Source organism: Megachile rotundata, chromosome 10, assembly GCF_050947335.1.
Source record: "Megachile rotundata isolate GNS110a chromosome 10, iyMegRotu1, whole genome shotgun sequence".
In the NCBI taxonomy this organism is placed as follows: Eukaryota; Metazoa; Arthropoda; class Insecta; order Hymenoptera; family Megachilidae; genus Megachile; species Megachile rotundata.
Window position 1 is genome coordinate 11,693,583 of NC_134992.1, and position 21,366 is coordinate 11,714,948.

General features: G+C 39.8%; 2 protein-coding genes across 3 annotated transcripts in view; one reads left to right on the top strand and one right to left on the bottom strand.

The window, feature by feature from the left end:
• LOC100877192 (Mediator complex subunit 20) overlaps nt 1-21,366 on the top strand; it is a 149,841-nt gene that overhangs the window by 53,827 nt on the left and 74,648 nt on the right. The gene's annotated exons all lie outside the window — the stretch shown is intronic.
• LOC100877081 (facilitated trehalose transporter Tret1) overlaps nt 1-21,366 on the bottom strand; it is a 124,830-nt gene that overhangs the window by 52,879 nt on the left and 50,585 nt on the right. Inside the window, exon 1 of one of the 2 annotated variants that reach the window (XM_012298575.2) lies at nt 6,080-6,533. The exons of the other annotated variant lie outside the window; for it this stretch is intronic. The gene's annotated coding sequence lies outside the window, so the exon portion shown is untranslated. Of the gene's footprint in view, nt 1-6,079; nt 6,534-21,366 lie in introns of those variants that run through there. 2 annotated transcript variants of the gene reach the window in all.

The window sequence follows — 21,366 nt, forward strand, 5'->3', positions numbered from 1 at the left end:
TTTGTCCAGCAATTTTTTTTTGTAAACACTCAATGCCGACAGGATGTCTCACAAGTAGTGTAACTTTCGGAATTGGTGGGGTTCGAGATTCTGAACAACTTTTTCCTTTGCAAAAATTTGATCTGAGGCTCCGTTTTTGAATTATTAAGGAAAAACATGGGACCAATTAGAGCGCAGGAGGCGTGCGCAGGCACGAGAGAGCTCCGCCCAGCGGCTGAGCGCGCGTTCTGATTGGTCCGTGTTTTTGCTTAATAATTCAAAAACGGAGCTTCAGATCAAATTTTTGCAAAGGGAAAAGTTGTTCAGAATCACGTCAGCTACCTCCCATTTCAAGGATCTATACTAATTGTGCCTGTAGTGATTCGTACCGGTATGTACATAATTTTATGTAAGCGTATGTAAGTATAATGTAATGTTTTTAAAACACTGCAGAGGAATTTTGTGATCTAACCTCTTCTACCCTCGTAACCAATCCGTCGGCGCCTAACCTCAGACCTAACCCGTATTACAGGTATCCTTTCTCACAAGTTGACAATGTAGTCACACAATTGATACTTCGACAAAGTCTTTCCAAGCTTCAGAAGCAATTTGAAGAAATTTATATTCTTCTCAGCGCAATTAGGAAAAATTTATGTCCCAGGCTTGACAAGCAATTAATATTCCGTTTTCTATACACCATTGATAGCGAAAAGGTTAATGAGCAGTTTGATTGATTTACGACAGCAGCTTTCTCCAAAAGTTAGCAGTTCTTCAACATGCGTTAAACTTCTCGGAATAAAAAAGTGTCCAAGAAATCATATTCTCGATGTTTTTTCTATTTCCTCCGATGTTTTCCCGCGTGTTCTCTCCACGTGTAACGTTCTCGCGAAAATTAACAGACTCGCGAGTTCCGGAGTTCTGTTTACTTTATTCTTTAGCCGAATGCTCGCGAAATTAGTTGGAGAAGCCCGTTGCGAAACTTCCTTGAACTTGAACGATTCAATCCTATGTTCCGAGTTGCGACTCTGCAGACTTTTTGTGTTCGGGTACAATTCAGAGTCCCGATTTGTTCAGGAACTGTTATTTCTTACGGAACGGTTATTTCTTGAACAATTGCTAACTTGAACAACTGCTTATTGCGTGGAGTACTTGAGCAATTTACTTTGTTACCCGAATTTGCTTAAATTACTTGGTTGAGTACTATGATGCAGATCAAAATGCACTGAGTTGTTTCAAAGTAAAACTGACAAAGGTTACGTGAAAATTAGTGTGAAAATTAATTAGAAATTTTCATTCTGCAATTCTTAATTTTATATTTATCTGTCATTTTTGTCAGAAAGTTTAGGGACAGAGACATGGAGACATAGGGACTCAGAGACATAGAGACATAGAGACACAGACACAGAGATACAGAGACACAGAGACACAGAGACATAGTGACACAGAGTCACAGAGACACAGAGACATGGTGACACAGAGACACAGAGACATAGGGACACAGAGACATAGAGACATAGAGACACAGAGCCAGAGACACAGATACATAGAGACACAGAGACATAGTGACACAGAGACACAGAGACACAGAGACATAGTGACACAGAAACACAGAGACATAGAGACACAGAGACACAGAGCCAGAGACAAAGATACAGGGACACAGAAGTATACCTAACATATTCTCATTGATATCTAATTTTCATCCTAATCACCAAATCCTAATCATCCTAATCATCAACCTAACCATCCAAATAATCTGCACCACAAATAAAAGTTTCCCCAAAATATCGATGCAACACCAAAATGTCGACCACAAAAAAACTCTCGATCCGCAAAGGTGCATCCTGAATAATGAATGACGCTTGGCAAAGCAATTATTTTTAAAGGTTTTCGGAAGCCAGTCCCCAAAACGTATCCCGTTGGTAATTTCCGCGTGCGAACAATACACGCGACAATTAAAAGCGTACGAACGGTATAAACAGCCACGGAAACGATATAATCACGTGACGCAAGTGGGAGTGCGTTAAATTACGTGTTCGGCCCAGAAATTATACGAGCGAGTGGACAGTCAACGAACACAACCTCGCGCAGGCCGTTCACACCGCCGCATATTGCATTCTCATGGGACAGAAATCGCGAAAAAATTTTTCTGCAAGCGTTAATTCACCTGGTAGCGATATTTATACGCGTATGGAATATTTATACGTGCATGGAATATTTATGCATGTTTACGTTGTTGGATATGTTTATACATATTTATACGCTGGAGAAATACTCTGTAATATCTGCGTTCAAATATTTAGACCTTGTAATATTTATAGGGTGTAGTAAACGAGGTGTAGGAAATAATTATGGGCAGGAGATAAATATTTCAACAAAATATTTATACGTTCTAGTAAATGAGGGGTAGGAAGGAATTATTGTAATCATTAAATGTATCAGTTTTGTAAGCAACTCTTGATTCTGCGAATTTTAGACTTGAACTTCAAAATGAGACATATATGGACATTTTTTGAAACCTTGTCTTATGTTGTATTTGTCAGGTGCGTCAGAATTAATCACAGCTGCAATATTGAGAGTCTATATACAGGATAAAAAGTTTCATTTTAAAATTTCAATAAAATGTATCAGTCCTGTAAGCAACCCTTGATTCTGCAAATTATAGACTTGAACTTCAAAATGAGACATATATGAACAATTTTTGAAACCTTGTCTTATGTTGTATTTGTCAGGTGCGTCAGAACTAATTACAGCTACTATATTAAGATTGTATATGCAGGATAAAAAGTTTCATTTAAAAATTTCAATTAAATGTATCAGTCTTGTAAGCAACCCTTGATTCTGCAGATTATAGACTTGAACTTCAAAATGAAACATATATGAACAATTTTTGAAACCTTGTCTTATGTTGTATTTGTCAGGTGCGTCAGAATTAATCACAGCTGCAATATTGAGAATCTATATACAGGATAAAAAATTTCATTTTAAAATTTCAATAAAATGTATCCATCCTGTAAGCAACCCTTGATTCTGCAGATTATAGACTTGAACTTCAAAATGAGACATATACAAAAAAATTTTGTAAGCTTGTCTTATGTTGTATTTGTCAGGTGCGTCAGAACTAATTACAGCTGCTGTATTAAGATTGTATATGCAGGATAAAAAGTTTCATTTTAAAATTTCAATAAAATGTATCAGTCCTGTAAGCAACCCTTGATTCTGCAGATTATAGACTTGAACTTCAAAATGAGACATATACAAAAAAATTTTGTAAGCTTGTCTTATGTTGTATTTGTCAGGTGCGTCAGAACTAATTACAGCTGCTATATTAAGATTGTACATGCAAGATAAAAAGTTTCATTTTAAAATTTCAATAAAATGTATCAGTCCTGTAAGCAATCCTTGATTCTGCAAATTATAGACTTGAACTTCAAAATGAGACATATACAAAAAAGTTTTGAAACCTTGCCTGACTGTATCAGTCGTGCAAGTAATCCTTGATTCTATAAATTATAATTATAATTAAACTTGAACTCTAAATTCAGACGCATTCAAAATTCGGGTAAGATTACACTTAAAGTGCGAATGCGTCAACTTGTCAGAATCAAGGGGTTGAAATTCAGAATTTGAAGATCAAAAAACTGGGACACTGGTCACTAATGGCTACGAAGATAGTGTGACATTAAATAAATAAAATACCACTGCAATAACCCAGTTACAAGTCATATTACTATCACGATTGAAAAAGTGTAGTCTTCTCGATAAGAGAGCAAAAAACTAATTGCATAACTAGCAATTGAAGTTTGATCTTCGAACATTCTTCCATCGATTCAGTGAATCGTAGAATTTACGATGTCAGTAACAAGCGGCGATAAAGCGAAGGGGTAGTTGCAATCGTATTTCGTTCGATCTTTAATTTTATTTTCAAATTTAATTGCTTGTTCACTTTAATCAGATATATTTTAGAGATAAGAGAGCAAAAAACTAATTGCATAACTAGCAATTGAAGTTTGATCTTCGAAGTCTTCCATCGATTCAGTGAATCGTAGAATTTACAATGTCAGTAACAAGCGGCGATAAAGCGAAGGGGTAGTTTTTCACGCGACCATGCCACGCTCCATGAAGAGATCACCGTGTCACCGTGAAAGAATTATTCTCGTCGATTACGCGTTATCGTGGGCCGGTTCCCCGCTTCGCGATAACTCGCTATCTTAATACGCTCGGAGTACGCAATTATTTATGCCTCTGTTGAGTAAGATTGCGTCGTGCCGCGGCGTCGCGTCGTTCGCATTGTTTTCGTCGCGTCCTCTGCACCCGAGTACGCCTAGAGCCATTTTCCACGGCTATCGTCGATTTCTTCCGCCGAGAGAAATCGACTTTGAACTATCATGCAAATGATGGAAAAACGCCATACCGCGAATTATCATGAATATCCGATGAATAATCGCGTTTCTCTTCACCGCTTTCACTGATACCCACGATTATTAGCTCTGCACTTTTATACCGATATTGGCATTCTTGATTCTGTTATTAATTGCTCGTCTTGTGACATTTTCAATCGCAGTATTTTAATTCAGGGACATTGTTAGACGCTGACAGAGTTTGTTATAGCTGGGTAGTTTGAGATTCAGAGATGTGCAGATGCAGGGATTTGAAGGTGGAGGGATCTAAAGAGATCTGGGTGTAAGAATAGAGAGATTTGATAGAAGGAGGATAGAGAAATATAGGAATTTGGGGATGAAGGCTTTTAATTTAGGGACCTAGCGAATTCGGAATGTGGATATGAGGACTTAGAGGTGCAGAGATTTTGAAATCTGGAGATTTGGAGATATGGGAATTTGGAAGTTTAGGGATTCAGAAATCTAGGGATCGAGGGATGTTGGAATCTAAGGACAGTGGGGTCGTGGAATATTGAGATCTAGGGATATTGAAGTCTAGGAATGTTGCCGTCGTGGAATATTGTACTCTAGGGAGATGGGGGTCTAAGGACGTACAGATCTAAGAGTATATAGAGGTGTAAGAATAGTATAATATAAAATATAGAAATCTAAGGTTGTAGTTACCCAGATATCTAGGATCATAGAAATGTACATAAAATAACATAAAATTCCACAAATCTGAAACTCCACAGAATTAAATATTCAGAGGACACCAATGTCTCAACCAGCCTACTACTAAAATTGTAAAATACAATAAATAATTTGAAACATTTTATAATTTCTAAAATGTGTACATCTTATAGGGTCACTCTGTTGCGGAAACAGTAATGAAAAGTAAAACGAATATTTAACAATGCCACAGAAACGTAATCCCTCTTTTGTTACATTTGCGAACCGAGTCACGAGTTTGATACATGCAATATAACAACATCTCGTGTACCATATAACATGTCTGTTCTGTTGACTCCCTTATCAGTGACCGACTTTTTCGAAACAGACGGTTAATATTTCAATCTAAAAATTAGTTGAAAAAACCTATGTATTCCCTTATTTAATAAATCCTTTATAGCTGTGACAGTCAACAATGTTTCACCATTCCTGCAACCTAATCTGGATTGTCTTTCAAATATACGAGCTCTGCTTTATCTCTTATCAACGAGCAACTTTTCCGGAAGAATTCGGGGAATGTCGATGGTACTTACTCTTCGGAAAATGAACAGAAAATCGTGAGTACAATTTTTAACTCTTGAGATGATTAGAAATCATCCCTGTTTTGGACTCAATTTTTCACCTACCAACTCTTTAAATTACAAAGTAAGGGGTTGATAATTATCGAAAAGGGGGTTGTCAATAATTAAGGGTTTTCTAACGTATAAATTTTAATATAAGTAGAAACTATATAAGTTTTCTAGCATAAGTAGAAAATAAATGAAAGCCATAGGCTCACTCGACATGAGACAAAGGGTTAAATTTTTGTCTTCTGCTACTTCTTCACCTGCTACTCCCCCATATCGAGCTCTTCTGTCTGAAAACTCGATAACACAAGATATTCCAGTTTTACCTAGAATAACCCAAAATCTGTTTTCTTTCCCTCCCAAAAATTCCCCCAAAGAACACAAGCAAGAAACCTCCCTTATAAACAGAAGTTTCACGGAACTTACTTGTAGAAGCTGTCAGAGGCCACGTGGTTTCCTTCGCGCCGAATACGCCAGCACGTGCTTTCCTATTTGTCCGTAAAAATCATCTCCACCACAAATTCACACCGAAATGTGTCCAACACGTCCGATCGAAAAATCGAAATTTTCCGCGTTAATCAAAGCGGACGAAAATACGTTCGTATATCAACCGTGACACAATTACGCGGCATTCTGCCGCGAGGGGAAGCAGGATGATTTACGAGGCCGGCAAACCGCAGACGGTCAATGACAGCGCGACGGACACAGTAGACAGCGAATCGTCTTAATTAGGCGCGATTAAGCGAGACACGCGCTTTCCTACGTCCCGAGAGAGAAGCGGATAGAGAGAGCAATAAGAACGGTTCTGTGCAACGACTTGCCCGCACGCTGACCATCGTAGCACTGAGCTCTCCTCTCGTTCGAGCGAGCAGCGTAGGGCTTCGAGTACCGCCAGTCCGTCTCGCTCCGATCCGCTTCCTACCCTCTCCGTTACTCTGTGCCGGTATGCAGACTCCACGTGTGGACGCACGTGGCGCACACGCTCTTCCGGGGTGCGATCATCCCTAAATTGCGATATTATACCTGGACATTCTTTAGAATTATTGGGAAATTTTTCTTAAGTCGATTTCACTCGTTTTCAATTTTTGGGAGCTTCGCTACTTCGTACCTTGTATTCGCTACGAGGTGTGACACAAAAGTAACGAGACTAGTCCAATAAATCATTGTACCTGCAGAATCAGTTCTCCGTGACATTATCACCTTCAAAGTAGTCATCTTCAGCATTCACACACTTTTGCATTCGGTGCTGCCATTGCTGGTAACAGTTCTGGAACGAGGTTTTTGGAAGTCCCTTTGGGAAATTCTCCGTTTCTGCCTGAACCTCTAATTGAGGTGAAATGGGTTCCCATTAAGCAAAATTTAACTTTAGGAAATAAAAAGAAGTCGCATGGAGCCAAATCAGGTGAATAAGGAGGATGCCCCATCGCAGTAATATTTTTACTGGTCAGAAACTGCTTGGCAGACAGTGTCGTGTGAGCGGGTGCATTGTCCTGGTGCAACAGCCATCCATCGCTTCACAACTGTGGCCTTTTTTTCCTAATTTTTTCACGAAGTCTTTTTAGTAGTTCAATGTAATAGTGTTAGTTAACAGTCTGACCACTGGGAAACCACTCAATCATTACAATTCCATTAATGTCGAATTTTGATTTTGACATGCGTGCTTTTTTGGGTTTTGGGGATCCTGGAGACTTCCACTCCATTGACTGGCGCTTACTTTCTGGGTCATAGGTGAAAATCCGTCTCATCACATGTTACAAAAGAGTTCAACAAATTTTACAAGAAACTTGATGTTTATTCGCTGTTCGGTTTTTACGTTAGACATTTTTCCGGCAGAATGCAGTTGCACGTGTTCACTAAATAACGCAATACTTCCAAAAGGTATGACCGATTCAATCGAAATTGGCAACATGGATAGAGGAGGTATGTGGGATGATGCCACAAAAACAATTGCTGCCAATTCCATTGTTTTTTCAAGTTACAGACTTAGTCTCGTTACTGTTGTGTCACCTCGTATTAAACCCTTCATCTTGCGATATTCCTAATACCTGTACATTCTTCAGAATTATTGGGAAATTCATCATAAGTCAGAATGTGGACTTCACTTTTTTCATTTTTTGGAAGCTTCATTACTTGTATATTAAACCCTTGACCTTGCCATATTCCTAATACCTGTACACTGTTCGTAATTATTGGAAAATTCGTCTTAAGTCAAAATGTGGACTTCACTCGTTTTCTTCAATTTTTGGAAGTTTCACTACTTTCATATTAAACCTTTGACCTGTGATTTCTTTGGTAGGTGCGTCAGAGTTATTGCTGCTGTGTTGAGACAAATAAGGGTATGCCTTAGTATACTTTGGTATACTTTGGTATATTTTGGTATACCTTGGAGGAATCCTTGTTAATACAAATTATTGGTGTTCAAACCCAGACTCAATTGTCCTTGATTTATTTATTATCTGAAGTGTAAGGTGCGTCACGAGTGCGTCACAATGTTAAGGAATTAAAAATTCGAATCTTCAGGATATATCTCTACTAATAATTTTCGCTATTGTCTATCCTACTACATCACACGTGTATCATAGAATTAGTCAAATTTTCTTATTTCAAATTACTCTGTATTAAATAGAATAGCAACAAGTCCTCTCAAGCCCAAAAATTCAATTTTTGCCCCAATATACCGACACATTTTAGCTTTTCCCCTAATGTTGTTCATTAAAATTTCTATTTTTGTACTAATATACATTAATATTAGAGATAAACCAGAATACGTGATACAATCTACACTTGTCAGTAGGTTCAACAAAAACTAGTATAAATAGTGGCTTTGATTATAATTCAACATGCGTTTAGAGGTACTGGAACATGTTTTATCGGTTCGTCAAATTTTTTGGTTCTCGGTACAGGAATTGGGTGTTACGTCATTATGGCTTTTACCCTCGTGTCACGCATGTTAGATTGTGTGTTACAACATAGGTGACATCGTGGAAAGGAGTGGCTATACAAATATTTATATGCTATCGATACATTAATATTGTCAATCAATACATCAATAATGATTAATACATTAACATTAATCAATACATAAAATATAATGCACAATATTATCATATTACTATAATGAGCAGTCATAGCAGTCGAGGCCCATATAAAATCAATCAATCAATTATATTACTATGATATACCACAGTTTAACCTCATTGGGTTGTTAGGTATAATTATACTAATATTCTATTTATATTAGTACATTATGTTTGAAGAAACAAATGGAATAGGTTATACTATGCAGGAAGCAGAACATAACCTAATAAAAAATGTTCCATTATAAAATAGAATATAGTGCATTCTATACATGTTTGGTATAACATGTCACAAGTACCTTGTAACATAAATTATAACATAATAAACTATTTTTGCATGAGTCTTATTAAACATGAGCATTATTAAACAACAGAAAAATGTAAACTTCCAAATTTTCGATACCTCAATGACGTTCTATGTGTCCAAAGGCAACAGTTCATTCGATATAAAGAACCCTTGATTTCTCCATTTCCTAAGATTCTTCTGTTGAACCTGAAGAGGCAGATTCTTCAAATTTTCAATGGAGTATCAAAGTTGTCAGGAAAGTTTCTCAGAGCAAACTGTACAAAGGTATTTTCACTTCGTCATCAAGAGACCCGTCCTATTTAATCCACTGACGACGTCCTCGTTCAAGAATAGGTCAGTCTTCTTTGAAACAAGCATCTTCTTAATTACTCCCGAAGAATCGTACCGATTCCCAGTTCAAATGCTAATTGATCATAGTCGGTTGCTTCGCAAGCCTCAGACGTTGTTTTATCAAATCCCTCTACACTTTATTTCTTGCGCTATATTCGCAAGATTCCAAGCAACAAGCTTCTTTAATAGAAATATTAGAATGAAAATTTGAGAAGAACTTGACAGTTAAAACAGTTAAAATAGTTCATTTTCAAGGCATCAAGATAACAGTTACTTTTCTCTATACACAGATTTAAACTAAAGTGTAAAGCTTGTGTTAATACAGGTAACAGTTATTTTCACTCGGAAGTGTTTTCCATGTACGACAGCCGTATCGAAAGGATTATTAATTATTTGCACCTCGAACAAGACCGAGCCAGCGTTTTTAGTCTTGTTAATCGTTGAAAGGAACAGCTTCATCTCGGCAAATCATTCGACGATTTATTGCGGGCCGCGGAGCACGCGATCGCTTATTAACTGTTTGCGCCTTGCAAAAGGTCAAGTACACTTTCCACGCTCGTTCGGCCAACTTTGTAATTACCACCGTATTAAAAGAGAAGATAAGCAGTCTTATTGTTGCGGACCGCTTAACGATTCATTACTTATGTTGTACCGTTCATTTGCATCTGTGCTCGGTAAACAAAGGCGCAAACGTTTCTGAACGTCGTAGGAAAACGGAAATGATTTTGTTCAATTATGTAGAATACTGTACGTGATTTTACAAAATTATACAAAATACGATACATGATTTTATAAAATTATATAAAATACAGGATGGGACTTTACAAAATTATGATTTTACAAAATTATACAGAGGATCTTTTTGTGATAAAAAGTCTAAGATAAAAATCTTTTTGGTGAGGATGGTAGTAATAGTTCAAACTTTATGATTAACATTTGTTGATTTGTAAATTCTCAATTATTGAAAATTCAAAGTGGTCAATGTTTCAACTCCTTGCATTTATAAATTTAGAAGATTCAGAAATTTATGGTTAAAATTCGTTGCCTTATAATTTCTCAATTATATAAAATTCGAAGTAGTCAAAGTTTCCATTAAATTCAGAAATTTATGAAGTCTAAAGTTTCAAGACTCTCGAGTTCCTCGATCCCCAATTTGTCAAGTATCTAAATTTATAAATTCTCAAGTTCCCAAATTCCTAAGCGTAATCTGCAAATTGTCAGGTCTCCAAATATGTAAATCCTCTAATCCCCAAATTGTCACGTTCCCAATGGATTCTCTGAATTTCTGAATCTTCGAATTTCCTTTACTAAATTTACAACAGAATTAAGTTACCGAGTACTTTATAACGAAATATGTAATAATAGTAAAAATTGTATTACAGCATTCGAGTATCGTTTTCATCTTACTTATTTCCAAATAAGTAATAATAATAAAAATTGTATTACAGCATTTATGTCCCTGAAATGGGAGGTTGCTGACGTGACTCTGAATAAAATTTCCCTTTGCAAAATTTCGATCTGAAGCTTCGTTTCTGAATTATTAAGGAAAAACACTGACCAATCGGAGCGCGGGATGCGTGCGCAGGCGCGAGACAGCTCCGCCCAGCAGCTGAGCGCGCGTTCTGATTGGTCCGTTGTTTTTGCTTAATAATTCAAAAACGAAGCTTCAGATGAAATTTCTGCAAAGGCAAAAGTTGTTCAAAATCGCGAACCCCATCACCCATATTCTACACATTGAGTTACAAGTTAAAAAGTGTTCTTAAACTTGAAAAAATAAGAATCACGTCTACCTCCCATTTCAGTGACACTACAGCTTACATAAACTCTCCAATATTTCTCTCAATCTCGTGGAATAACGTTCTCAATATTCCTAACGAGTTCCGTAATGCAATAAACCGGAATAGGATTGAAAGAAGAAAGAATGTGCGCAACTGCATGCGGTCACCGGTTAAGCAGTAAATTCTGAAGATAAACAATTCCATCTGTTGAAACCGTCGGGGTTCATCTTGATCTACTTAGAAGCGGACGCTCGCGTTTATTAGCCACTTACAGCTCGCGCGAAAGGTCAAGTGCGCCTCGTTTCATCCATTTTCTGGTGCGCCGAAAGCTGTACACAGCATGAGACACGAAAGGGGACGGGCGCATCGATCTCATGTGTGTTCGATTCCTGCTTCAAAATATCGAGCCTCGAAATTCGAGCAAATGAATCACGCGCTAAAATATGCGTCGACCCAGACGAGGTGCCACGAGAGGATTCCGCCCGAAACCGAGCGGATTTTTCGTCGGAACTTCGATCCGTCTGGTATGCGAGTAACTTTGGATATCAAACGGGGATTAAAAATACCCTGGTCGTCGAATTAGGATCTGCGTAAATTTTCTGCATTTTTCACGGTTTTTTGTGGGGAGAGCTGTTCACGTTGTAATTATATAATTTATTAGATATGTGTAATGTGCTATTAGTATACATTATTAACGTATGTTGATGTCTTAGTGTTTGCAGCTTTTGGTAGCTTGTATCCTCTCTGACATACAGTAAGTATTCGATATGTGCACCATTCTCGGGTCTGAACTGGTGCAGATATCGTACAGTTCCTACATTGATTGATGTTTTGCCGAACGTAGAAAAGGACAGCGAGCGAAGGATACCGAATATAAACAAACATACTGTGGGATAATACTAATGCAAGAGTAAAACTTCTTTATTTACCATTTTTTATCCAACTTTTACTAATAGATTCTTCATATTTTTCTGATTAAAATAGGACTAAATACTAAATAATTTAGACTATGTATAGTAGATGTTCGATATGTGCACCATTCTTGGAACCGAACTGCACATATCGTACAGGTCATTTGTCCACATATCGAATATTTACTGTATAAGGAAATTTCCAAATTCCTCAATTCCTGAAGAAGCAAATTTCTGAATCCTGAAATTTCAAAGAAGACAAATTTCCAAACCCTCTAGTTTCGGAGAAGGTGAATCCCGAAATCCCCTAATTACTAAAAAGGCTAATTTTCAAATTCTCCAATTTCCAAATTCCTCAATTTCTAAATCCTTCAACTTCCAAATTCCCCAATTTCCCAGACCCCTAATTTCCAAATTCCCCAATTTCTAAATCCACCAACTCCCAATTCCCCCAATTTCTAAATCTCCCAATTTCCAAATCCCTCAATTTCCAAGTTCCCCAATTTCCAAATCCCCCAATTTCCAACCCCCCCAATTTCCAAATTCCCCAATTTCCAAATCCCCCAATTTCCAAATTCCCCAATTTCTAAATCCTCCAACTCCCAATTCCCCCAATTTCTAAATCTCCCAACTTCCAAATCCCCCAATTTCCAAGTTCCCCAATTTCCAAATCCCCCAATTTCCAAATTCCCCAATTTCCAAATTCCCCAATTTCCAAATCTCCCAATTTCCAAACCCCCCAATTTCCAAATCCCCCAACTTCCAAATTCCCCAACTTCCAAATCCCCCAATTTCCAAATTCCCCAACTTCCAAATCCCCCAATTTCCAAATCCCCCAATTTCCAAATCCTCCAATTTCCAAATCCCCCAATTTCCAAATTCCCCAATTTCCAAATCCCTCAATTTCCAAATCCCCCAATTTCCAAACCACGCAATTTCCAAATCCCCCAACTTCCAAATTCCCCAATTTCCAAATCCCCCAATTTCCAACCCCCCCAATTTCCAAATTTCCCAATTTCCAAATCCCCCAATTTCCAAATCCCCCAATTTCCAACCCCCCCAATTTCCAAATCCCCCAATTTCCAACCCCCCCAATTTCCAAATTCCCCAATTTCCAAACCCCCCAATTTCCAAACCCCCCAATTTCCAAACCTCCCAATTTCCACATCCCCCAATTTCTCAATCCCCCAACTACCAAACCTTCCAAATCCCCCAGTCCCTTTCCCCCAAAACATGCTTTAGATACTTTCTGAAACAGGTCCCGAGTGTCGATTCGCCGTAGCGTTAGGTGTTAAGCTGTCCACAGGTCGTCGACCCAAATACTGTTTTCTTAAATCTCTCAAAGCGAAATGTGTACTGCCTACGCGATAAAGGTAAAAAAAGAATCACAGGTTGGATAAATATTGAGAGAAGAGAGCTGTGTCGAAAATAGTCGAGGGAAAAAGGATGGAAGTTCGAAATAAGAGATGCGATTCCGGCGAAAAAATGGGGGTTTTTACGGCAACGAGAGAGGAAGAACGTCGATCGGAAATTGCGTGTCCGTTTTGTCGCGAGGTGTTTAGCATAAGTAAAAGGGCAGACAGGTGCGCATACGTATTAGCGACTCGCGGTGACTATCGATAGTCGACGAACGTCCCTCGAGTTACCATCTTTTAATCGTATTTCATTCGATCGTTTTATCGGACTATGTCAGATCGATCTTCAAAATTTCAAGTATACTGATTTTTAATTATTACTGCTATTTCTATTTTTTGAAAGGAGGACATTTGTGGAATTTGAGGATTTAGGAATTGGAGGAGTTGGAGATTTAATACGAATGCAGATTTTATACGAGTTGAAGTATTTGTAAATTTGGGGTTTTTGTAGAAATTTGAAAGTGCAATTCAGGGATTTGGGAGTGAATTGTTTATTTACTTTCAGATTTGAAGACTTGAAAATTTGTAAATTCACACACGTACTAATTTGAGAATACAGAGAATTAAAAAGAAGGAAGATTGAAAATCAGTCAATCAAGAACCCAAAAATTCAAATTATTTCCTTTGAGAACTTAGAAATTTTCTACATTCCACTGACCGCTATTCCCAGACCGGTTCTATCCCATTGAACGACAAAGAAATCGATTAATCGAGCAGTTTCCGGCGAAATATCTCGAGCGATTTTCCCGGGTCCAAAACATCGAAAGAAACGCCCATGAACCGTGTAGAAATTCGAGCGAAGTTGTTGCGGCAGTCGTCGCGCCTTTCGAGATTATGCGAGTATTTATCGATTTGCATTTACATTTGTCTCGTCACGCCGCGCATCGCGTCGCGCCATTGTGAACGCTCGTCTGCATAATTCGAGGACGAAGCGATCGACGAGGACGTTGCCAGCTCTTTTCAGGAATACTCTCTGTCCATCGAATTAGGACCACGTATGAAAATTTCACTTTTATAGCTCTAACATTATATCATAAAGATAGAAAATTGTTTTACCTCATGCAAATTTATTGATGAATACCTGGATAACGATGTAGCAATTGATTTGCTACTTTGATATCTTGATAACAATGTAGCAATTGATTTGTTACTTTGATACCTTGATAAGGATGTAGCAATTGATATATTACTTTGATACCTTCATAACAATGTAGCAAGTGATTTGCTACTTTATTACCTTGATAACGATGTAGCAATTGATTTGTTACTTTGATACCTTGACAACGATGTAGCAATTGATTTGTTACTTTGATACCTTGACAACGATGTAGCAATTGATTTGTTACTTTGATACCTTCATAACGATGTAGCAATTGATATGTTACTTTGATACCTTCACAACGATGTAGCAATTGATATGTTACTTTGCTATCTTGTTAATGATGTAGCAATTTATTTGCTACTTTGATACCTTGATAACAATGTAGCAATTGATATGTTACTTTGCTACCTTGTTAATGATGTAGCAATTGATTTGTTACTTTGATACCATGTTAATGATGTAGCAATTGATTTGTTACTTTGATACCTTCATAACGATGTAGCTATCGATATGTTACTTTGCTACCTTGTTAACGATGTAGCAATTGATTTGCTACTTTGATACCTTGATAACAATGTAGCAATTGATTTGGTACTTCGATACTTTAATGAGGATGCAGCACGTAAAAATTTGCCTACGTAAAAACGTAAAAATTTGGCTACATAAAGTCATAAAAATGTGCGATTTTTGAAGGCAGAATCCCTGACAAATGCACTAGGTCTATGCACCGTGTCCTCGGCAGAATATTTGTCCGTCTGCATGTCCGATTTCCTCCGGTTTGACAGGGCAAAAAGAAAACGTGGAGAATCGAGTTGGCTCGCAGAAAAAATAAATGCCAGGGTCGACGGTGGCCAATTCTCGCGATAAAACATTTGGCACGTTCGAAAACGGCTCGGCCACGTGGTCGGCAGCTGCAAAACCGTCGTTGTTCGCGGCGAGATTTAATTGCCCCCCAAAATCGACGGAAAAAGTCCTCTGTAAAATAAACAGAGGCTTCTCGAGACGCGGGAGAAATTCGTAGAAAAGTCTGCTGTCACTCGAACTGTGAGGCAAAGTAATCAAAATGTGGCTTTGGTACGAACAAATTATAAATTCCTCGCAAAGATACTTGTGCTTCTTACTTTATTCAGGAACGACATTCTTCTAGACAAATATTAAATTAGTTTGTATCACATCTGTTATCGTATGTTTCATGTGTACGTCCACACACGTACAATTATTTCGTTTACTTAAAATTTCTTTTAATTAATTCCTCAAAAATATTGCCAACCCCTAGCTATATTTGACTGCGTTAAAGTAAGATAGCGAAACAACTTTCAAAGTGGCAATAAATACTTCCATCCACACAAAAACTTCCTAGTTTCCCAAAATTGAGAACGGAGCGACTTATTTATAAAATAACGTTTAGACATCGAGAAAACGTATAGTTTGCTAATAGCGGTAAAAGCGTTCACTCGAGCGATCCAGAGAATGCTAGAAAAAGTTTAGATGCTATTTTGAAGAGGTGTTTACACGGAGAGACTGAACCGGCAGAATAATTGGAATGTTTCGAGGAAACCTCGAAGCTTATTCGTTCCATTCATAGCCACCGGGCTTCTGTTTTCGATATTTCCTACGCAGTGTCGCATCGAATTCTACAACGCAAAGTCGCTCAAGTAAAACGATCATTTGTCTTTCGCGGCTTTCCTCTCTTTACGATCAGAAAACACTGGTTGTACAATCACTGTTGACAATAAACTTAATCATTTTTTTTTGTTAAACAATTTACAAATACAGTCACTTAATAGACAATGCGGTAAAAGTACTCAAGATATATATTTTCTTAAACTAATAATTAATTTTGAAAATTCTCTTCGTGTCCTCATTTATCCAACTAGTACAAGATGCAATATGCGACATATATACTGTATTGAAATAAAATTATGCACATGGAGTTTCCAGACAACAGAACCGTGCACGAAAGCGGTGACTGATTGCATTGAGAGTTTAACCGAATTAAATGGCGCTTTGTGTCGTATTCGAGCGAAGTTACTCGACTAAATAAAACTGATCGAATCATCCAGCAATGACCTCCATCAGTTAATCCACGGAGTATTTCCCAGGCAATTGTCGAAAGAAGAAAGCGCGTTACAAGTAACCTTTACCGGTGTTCGATTAATCTTCCAAGCCGTTGTGTTATTCGTGTCTTTTCTATTTTATAATCCCGTAGCGTTCTGTAGGCCCATAGATAAGGATTAACCGCGCTCGCTACACGCGGATTAAAGCCGATTGATCAAGATGATCGATGCCAGTCGGTTAAAGTGTTCCCGATAGACACCGTCCCCGTTGCACGCTAAAAATCGGCCTCCGCTGGACGACGACTGATTTAGCGATTCGACGAAATCGCTCGTTGCTCCCGGTTAAATATACCTCGGCCGAAAGAAAATAAAGAGTGGCACTGCCACGCGCGCGGCCAGATGCGAAGGTGAGAGAATTCGCCAAACGTGTTTCAACAATTGAAATGTTCGCCTTCCTTTTTTAATCCGAGCTTTTCTGGACGGAGCTTCTCGATCGTTTTACTTTTGCTTCTGCTCGGTAGGTCCGTTCTTTCCATCGTTACGATTTTTTATTTCCGATGGGTTTGGCATTGTTTTCTGCTGATTTGACTGTTGGATGTGAATCATGCTTGTTTAACGCGGGAAGATGTATAATGCAATGGCGATGTAGCACGAGGTAATATCATGCGTGGTGATGTCAATGTGTAATAATACAATGCGGAGTAATATGAGGTGTGGCAATATAACGCGAGGAAGTTTGGCGCGTAGCAATTCGGTGCGTGGCAATATAACGCGTGGAAATTCGGAGCGTGACGGTATAACGCGAGGAAATTGGGCTCGTAGCAATTCGGATCGTGGCGATATAACGCGAGGAAATTCGGAGCGTAACAATTCGATGCGTGGTGATATAACGCGTGGAAATTCGGTGCGTGGCGATATAACGTGTTGAAATTCGGCGCGTAGCAATTCCGTGCGTGGCAATATAACGCGTGGAAATTCAGGACGTGGCGATATAACACGAGGAAATTCGGAGGATAAGAATTCGACGCGTGGTGATATAACGCGTTGAAATTCGGCGCGTAGCAATTCCGTGCGTGGCAATATAACGCGTGGAAATTCGGAGCGTGGCGATATAACGCGAGGAAATTCGGCGTGTAGCAATTCGATGCGTGGTGATATAACGCGTTGAAATTCGGCGCGTAGCAATTCCGTGCGTGGCAATATAACGCGTGGAAATTCGGAGCGTGGCGATATAACGCGAGGAAATTCGGCGCGTAGCAATTCGGTGCGTGGCGATATAACGCGTTGAAATTCGGTGCGTAGCAATTCCGTGCGTGGCAATATAACGCGTGGAAATTCGGAGCGTGGCGATATAACGCGAGGAAATTCGGCGTGTAGCAATTCGATGCGTGGTGATATAACGCGTTGAAATTCGGCGCGTAGCAATTCCGTGCGTGGCAATATAACGCGTGGAAATTCGGAGCGTGGCGATATAACGCGAGGAAATTCGGCGCGTAGCAATTCGGTGCGTGGCGATATAACGCCTTGAAATTCGGTGCGTAGCAATTCCGTGCGTAGCAATATAACGCGTGGAAATTCGGAGCGTGGCGATATAACGTGAGGAAATTCGGAGCGTGGCGATATAACGTGAGGAAATTCGGTGCGTGGCGATATAACGCGAGGAAATTCGGCGCATAGCTATTCGGTGCGTGGCGATATAACGCGAGCAAATTCGGCGCATAGCTGTTCGGTGCGTAGCAATATAACGCGAGGAAATTCAGCGCGCAGCAATTCAATACGTGGCAATATAACGCGTGAAAATTCGGACCGTGCCGATATAACGCGCGGAAATTCATCGCGTATCAATTCCACACATGGCGATATAACGCGCGAAAATTCGGAGCATGGCAATATAACTTGATATCAACGTACAAGGTAAGAATTACAAATAGAAACAAAAGATAACTTAATACATCGCGTTCAGTATTCTCCCTTATTACGAACGACAAGATTTGGACGTAGCTAGAGGAATTTCCTCGAAGAATCGTTTTCTCGAGCGCGTGTGTAAAGTAATTAATATTCATGGGGTATCTACGCGTTCTCCGAGCATCGTTCGACGTGGTCACGTGCATGGAAAACGGTTACACGCGGCAAGGATATTAAAACGGGAGGAAGGGCTTTCACCCCTCAGGCTCGTTTTTCGATAGACGGTGCTCCGAAGGCGATTAAAAAATGCGTCCGACGATACAGCTGTTCGTAGTATCCGTTGGCGTACAAGGAACAACCTGGCAGACGTCTAGTGAATAGATATTCCAACGATAACGCGTCTTCATGGGTGCTTGGTCGTGATCGAAATACCGTATTCCTAAATTAATCGATTTCTTCTCGATTCGCTGATTGATTCTTAAACGACTCTCCGTGGACGTAATGATAATAATCCACGTTCACCTTTCGCGAAATATACGATTTTCGTATCAACACGAAAGAGTACTTGTACATTATTTCCTGGGGACACTGCTTATGACACGTCGCATGAAGTTCGCTGCAAACGATTGCGTAAACTTTTCGTCCGGGTTAAACGTCGTCATCTGGTGATGAAACACGGTTAAATAAGACCGAATTTCTCGAGTCTTCCTGGATCCCGCGGGTGACAAAGAATACGACAGGATCCGCTCCGTTCCGCGTGATAAGAGCCTCGTCACGCTTCTTCCAAGCCAGAAAATCAAATCAAACATCGGCCGCGTTCGGGGCGTTGAAAGCGTTTTCTGGCTGGTGACTCGAGACGGAGTGGCTCTCGAGCTTCTTCAAACGCATATAAGGACGCGCTCGAGATGTTATTACAACAAATATTATCTTTGGGACGTTCCAGGCTCGTTTCAAACGCGCGGTTACAAGCATGGCTTTCCTTGCTTTACAACGTGTCGAGGTGAGTCCGTTGGCCGACTTTCTCATCTCGTGATATGACGAAATTATAAGCTACTGTATACATTTTTATACTAGCTACATATTTCAACATTTATTCTAAACCTAAACTGTTTTAATTTTATCACTGAATTTTTTTAAAATCATACATTGACGAATTGTGAAATTGCAAGGTTGAAAGACTGGCGAAATGTGAAAGTGAAAGATTCATTAACTGATTGTCGTACTTTGACCAGTCTCATTTTATTGTTTGTTCGAACCTACCTAGGAATACTTAATTTTGACTGCTACACCTGACAATTCCGTGCGTGGCAATATAACGCGTGGAAATTCGGAGCGTGGCGATATAACGCGAGGAAATTCGGCACGTAGCAATTCCATGCGTGGTGATATAACGCGTTGAAATTCAGCGCGTAGCGATTCCGTGCGTGACAATATAACGCGTGGAAATTCGGGGCGTGGCAATATAACGCGATGAAATTCGGCACGTAGCAATTCCATGCGTGGTGATATAACGCGTGGAAATTCGGAGCGTGGCGATATAACGCGAGGAAATTCGGCACGTAGCAATTCCATGCGTGGTGATATAACGCGTTGAAATTCAGCGCGTAGCAATTCCGTGCGTGGCAATATAACGCGTGGAAATTCGGAGCGTGGCGATATAACGCGAGGAAATTCGGCACGTAGCAATTCCATGCGTGGTGATATAACGCGTTGAAATTCAGCGCGTAGCGATTCCGTGCGTGACAATATAACGCGTGGAAATTCGGGGCGTGGCAATATAACGCGATGAAATTCGGCACGTAGCAATTCCATGCGTGGTGATATAACGCGTGGAAATTCGGAGCGTGGCGATATAACGCGAGGAAATTCGGCACGTAGCAATTCCATGCGTGGTGATATAACGCGTTGAAATTCAGCGCGTAGCAATTCCGTGCGTGGCAATATAACGCGTGGAAATTCGGGGCGTGGCAATATAACGCGAGGAAATTCGGCACGTAGCAATTCCATGCGTGGTGATATAACGCGTTGAAATTCAGCGCGGAGCAATTCCGTGCGTGGCAATGTAACGCGTGGAAATTCGGGGCGTGGCAATATAACGCGATGAAATTCGGCACGTAGCAATTCCATGCGTGGTGATATAACGCGTTGAAATTCAGCACGTAGCAATTCCGTGCGTGGCAATATAACGCGTGGAAATTCGGGGCGTGGCAATATAACGCGAGGAAATTCGGCACGTAGCAATTCCATGCGTGGTGATATAACGCGTTGAAATTCAGCGCGTAGTAATTCCGTGCGTGGCAATATAACGCGTGGAAATTCGGGGCGTGGCAATATAACGCGAGGAAATTCGGCACGTAGCAATTCGGTGCGTGGTGATATAACGCGTTGAAATTCAGCGTGTAGCAATTCCGTGCGTGGCAATATAACGCGTGGAAATTCGGAGCGTGGCGATATAACGCGAGGAAATTTATAATTTCCATCGCCATTATAAATTTCCCACAATTACCTTGCACTTCCCACAAAATATGAAGCCAAGAACTCCACTCCCCAAAAAGAAGAAAACTCGAGGCAGGTTCTCGAGGATGAATACCCGAAAGAAACGAAGCGTGTTGGAAATTAGTTTGAAGCGTGTAGACGCGACGGGAAGCCGTTGATGCCGACGAATTGATTCGTATTGTCAGGTTCGAGACCAAAGAGGGTCGAGTCGGGCTAAAAGCGGCCTGTCAACGAAACGAATGATCGTGCGGGTGGAAAAGTGCCGGCTTCAAAGGTCCACCGCGTCGATGGAACGCGTGTTCGCGTGCTGGTATAAGTTACACGCGTTTAGAAGC